Genomic DNA, 5,274 nt, shown 5'->3' on the forward strand with positions numbered 1-5,274 from the left:
ACACTGCAGAGACTGGCTTCCCATGGGCCAGGAATTTGGGCCAAGAGTGGATTGCAACTTAGGAGCATGAATTAGTAATAGCGCTGTGATCTGTATGCCAAGATAGAGCCCTCCATGCAAATATGCGTCTCCAGTGCTCACTGCCCCCAGCACAGAGCTCTCTGTAGGAGGGTGTCTATTTAGAGCAATTCACACTAAGGGGTAAATAAGGCTTAGCCTTCCTAGCGAATGATGTTTTGAAAAGAGTAACTTGCTAACCTAAATGGGTCCACGGTTGGTAGATAGTATAAGAGAAATTCATGAGGGGAGGATGATGCGAGTGTTGAGGGACTTTCCTCTTAGATCAGGTCTTTGAAACCGAAAGGGACCCTATGTCATCTGGTCCCATTTTTCTTTGTTTAAAGATGAGTTTCCATAGAGCAAATTGAAGTCCAGACATTGTTTAATATAAATCCCTCCATGTCAGTTTCCAATTTTTATCCACTTAAATCCCTCCCCCCACCTTATTCTAAACAGGAATTGAAGATGAGATGATTAGAATGCAGGTGTGAATGTTTATTCAGCAATTATTAAGCGCCTATTTGCCAGATTCTGAGCTCGAAATCCAAAAATCAAAATACAATGAATGGCCCCAAGAAACTCCCAGTGTGTGGCATATTGGTGCTGAAGCAGCTGCGAGGAGGAAGCAATACAATGCCTAGAAGAGACATTTTAGCTGAGCCTGAAGGATGGCAGGTGTCCGAGTTTACCAGGCCAACAAGCAGGGCAAGAACCTTCTAGGCAGAGAGCCAGGGAAGGGCAATTGAAAACCCACAGCAAATCATTTTCCAGGGAGCTGAGGGGTGTGAGGAAGCAGCTGGACCAGCAGGCAGGGCCAGAGAGCTTTCAGGGATGAAGGGAAGCATGACTGCTGGAGGTACCAGCAGAGGTGTGCAGACTGCGTCAGCGGGCAGCGGCTTAGGTGGCTGGGCAGCACCACAGGCCCAAATTGGGAGGCTGCTGGGAGGGAAGCTGACTCAGGAAACAGTGGGACTTGCTTTCGCCTAGCCCTCATAATAGTGCTTTGTGGGAGCTGATCCTCCAGTCTGGGATCTCAGCTTGAACAGTGACATCAGAGAAATGACAAAGGATGATATAAATAAACCACTGCCAGAATTTGAATCTGAAAGGAATAGTAACGCCTTAACAAGTAGTAGAAGGATTACAGTTTATTTTTATAAAGTATTAATGCACCCCAAGTGAAATTTGAGTAAGTTAAAGGTTTTTTTCCCTTCCCTAGGTAACTCTGTTGGCTATTTCTGGAAGTGTTAACAATGACGACAAGGCAGGTGGAAATTCAGCACGCTGTACAGGGCTCACCCTGGCTGGGCACCGTGCTCAGCCCTTTATGGGCATTAACTCTCTGCACTGCTTCCTCTCAGCTGTGCCAAACCTGCTGTCTCAGCAGCATTGGACGGAATTGCAGCTTCCTGGCAGCCTCCGTGGGACCATGAGGTCAAAGTGGCCTGATTCCTGTTGGCCCAAACGCAGGGGAGCACAATGGTTTTTTTCAACCTGTTTTTCTACTGCTGAAATGTAGAGAAGTAGGAATCTCTCCTCCCACCACCCCTCCACCACCACAGGAACACACACAAATGCAATGCAACAGCAATGACACATTTGGAAAAGACTTTTCTAAGTGAATTGGCTCTCAGAAGATTACTATGTCACGGGGAAAAAAAGGCCTTTGCTCCATAGAGAATCAGAGAGTGTTTGTTAGAGTCAACGTCATAGTTGAACAGAAGCTCAAACAGGTTAAGTAGCTTGGGTCTGGTTGGACAGCTAGTTAGTGGCAAAGCTGAAACTATAAATCAAATCTAACTCCCAGCCAGCATTTTCTTTTCTTTTCTTCTTTTTTTGAAGAAGACTGGCTCTGAGCCAACATCTGTGCCCATCTTCCTCTACTTTATAAGTGGGACGCCTACCACAGCACGGCTTGCCAAGCAGTGCCATGTCCGCACCCAGGATCCCAACCAGCGAACCCTGGGCCACTGAAGCGGAATGTGCACACTTAACTGCTGCCACCGGGCCAGCCCCCCAGCCAGCGTTTTCCATTGTACCTCTCATTTACTTCCTCTCAGGCCATTTAAAAGAGAAGTATCTGGAGAAACAAAATGAGCAAAGCAGAGCTAATTATTTAATAATCAATCACACTGGCCCCTTGATTAATATGAGTAAAAGTCCCCTGAAACACCTTACAGGGAAAGCTTCTCCTGAACCATGTTAGCTGGGTCAGAGATTTCTTCTCTGATTCCTGCAGCCAACCTAAAGAAATAGCCCAGAAGAGAGCAAAATTTCAATCCAAAATGGCATCGTGCAGGCAGAAAACTGTTGCCAAACCGAGCATTTAAGCCTCCAAAAATGGCATCTGATAATAGATGTTAAGAGCCATCTGCAGTTCAAGAGTCTAGGGATCTGCATATACTTTATAAATATTAAGATAATATTTCTCACAAACTGGAACCAATCATGAGGAATATATTTTTATATTTTATCTACATGAAGTGCAAAATTCATTTCCCTGACTTCAACCTAAAATCTGGGTTGTAAACCATCCTTTACCGAAATTATTTTGCTCTGAATCTAAACCAATTGAAAAAAAAAAGTGCCTGAAGCCTCAGATGGGAAGAAATCCATCCTCCAAAAACCAGGTCTCTTGTAAATAGAAGCTGCTAACACTGGAAAAGAAGCCTTCCAGCTCAGGATCTGCATTTCCTACTCTCTCCTGCCACATTCCAAAAAGAGGATTTCTTTAGCCATAGGGGGACAGGGTCCAGGATCAGAGAAAATTCAACTATTTGCCTTTTAAAATTATGATGATATGGTTTGATATGTGCTGACTCGCTCCCACTGCCAGGATTAGATTTAGTTTGTTAATTCACCTGAATCGTGGTGCATCACAATTAGGTCCTTTTTTGTTTTTGTGGGGTTTTTTGGTACTAAGAAGATGCATATCATCTAAGGAAGAGTGTCCCAGCTACTCTTTGGACCCAGTTACTGGACTTCCAGGAATTCACCCTAAGGAAATACTTCAGATGGGAAAAAATGCTAATCATGCAGAGATGTTTATAATCAACTTTATTTATGATAGCAAAAGGCAAGAATGAGCAACAATTCGACAGTGGTTAAATAAACTATGACAGCAATGCAGTTAGAATAATATGTAACCATTAACAGCGATACACAGCATACAAGAAGCAATCACACGTATTATGCCTCATAATTACATACTTTAGGATTTACAAATTGTTTCTATATTACATTATCTCACTTGTTCTTCGCAACAAATAGACGTAGCTCTCTCCATTTGCTGATAAGAAAACAGTCTGGTGGAGCTGAAGTGGTGTGTCTGGGTCACTCATGAAATATTCAACACTTTGACCACAATGATTTAAAAACCATAGGACACAGATCAAGATCAGAAAGATCATAACAAGTTGGAAGCAGTTTCTCCATTAAAAACAAAGTGTTTTTCTCTCTGGGTATATGTGTATGTGTGTTTCTTGGCGAAACTCCTTTAAACACTGAATTCTTCTACGATTATTTATCCAAATCATTGAAACTATATTCTTCAGCTCCCTTATTACACATCGAAATCTTGAGATCATCTATGACATAGGGTCTCTGCTTTTTGCAGATCCGAGGCAGCCAAAACAGGTGGTTTTTATGTCTGGTCTGCCTACTATGTCCCCAGTTCTAGAAGTGCTGTGGCAGCCCTCTTGCTCTCCTCCCTTTCAGCATCAAGCTTCTTGGAAGAATTGTCCACTCATATTGCGTCCACTTCTTTCTCTGAAGCCTTCTGGCTTCAGCCCTGCCACTCCACCAAGACTGTCCTTCCAGCAACATCTTTGGGGAAATCAATGGGCACAGTCCAGAGCTTACTTCAGCATCATTGTGCAGCTCTTTGACTCTTTTGACCTTTCCCTGCTCTTCTTGTGTCTTCATGACCCAATACACAGCATCCTTCCTGAAGGCCCCCATCCTTACATGTTCATGCACACTCACCCGTGGGCCAGGCCTCAGTCCATGATGGATAGGAATCAGTGATAAATACCCCTACTCCCCACCCGAAGGGTGCTCTCAGCTGCATATTCTTCTCTGTTTCCAAGATTTCTCCTGAGAGATTAAACCCGTTGCCCATAAGGGTGACTTGCTTGACAACATGCCCTTTTTCTCTTTTTTTTTTGCAGGGGAAGGTTCACCCTAAGCTAACATCTGTTGCCAGTCTTCCTCCTTTTTCTTCCTTTTTCCTCTCCAAAGCCCCAGTACATAGCTGTGCATAGTTGTAAATTTTTCTGGCTCTTCTATGTGAGCCACTGCCACAGCATGGCTACTGACAGATAGGCGGTGTAGGTCCATGCCTGGGAACTGAACCTGGGCCACTGAAGTGGAGCATGCCAAACTTTAACTGCTAGGCCATCAGGGCTGGCTCGACAATGTGCCCTTTTGTTTGTTTTCTTCTCCTCCCTGTCTTACTTCCTCATTTCCCTACCGCTGCTTCTTGAGATCACTTCCCAAATAGACTACTTGCATTCAAGTACTTGTTGCAAGATCTGCTGTCAGAGGAACCCCAAATAAGACACTGTATTTCTTCTGGGAAGTAGCTTCTTCTTTGGGGTGCCAGAGATGTAGGCAGGAAACCTGAGTGACACAATGTGCAAGGGTCAGCCGCTAAGAGGGTAGAGCAGCACAGAGGTCAGGGGAATGAATCTGGAGGAAACAGGCTGCAGCTAATGACACATAACCAGCGCAGCACCGTTAGAGGCAGACACGCTGGCTCACCATGCTTCTTTGATAGAATTCTGTGTGGCCGTTCAACTATGGGGGTATATTAGGTATTTCTCATTTTTTCTATAATAGATACACTTTACTTTTGCAATGGGGAAAAATATTCAAGAAAATGTATATGAAAAGATTAAAATCATGCTTTAAAATGAAATGTCTTCTTTATTAAAATTACACATTGTAATTTTGTGACTCAGAACGGCCCCCAATTCTCATTTGGTCTTCCTTTGAGGTCCATCCTGACTAACTCAAGGCACTGTAGTTAAAATGGCAGAATCTATATAAAACAGTTACTGCACTGTCTCAGCCTAGGGCCCAGATGAAAAAAAACCATGCAATTCTAATACTGTAATTATGCTGCTGAATAGGATCAATTATATAAGCCACATATGGTTAGGAAAGTTCTGCTTAGGGGAAGCAATAGTAGAATATAATTTCAAGTCTAGCTCA

The sequence above is a fragment of the Equus caballus genome, chromosome 27, assembly GCF_041296265.1.
Source record: "Equus caballus isolate H_3958 breed thoroughbred chromosome 27, TB-T2T, whole genome shotgun sequence".
Classification (NCBI taxonomy): Eukaryota; Metazoa; Chordata; class Mammalia; order Perissodactyla; family Equidae; genus Equus; species Equus caballus.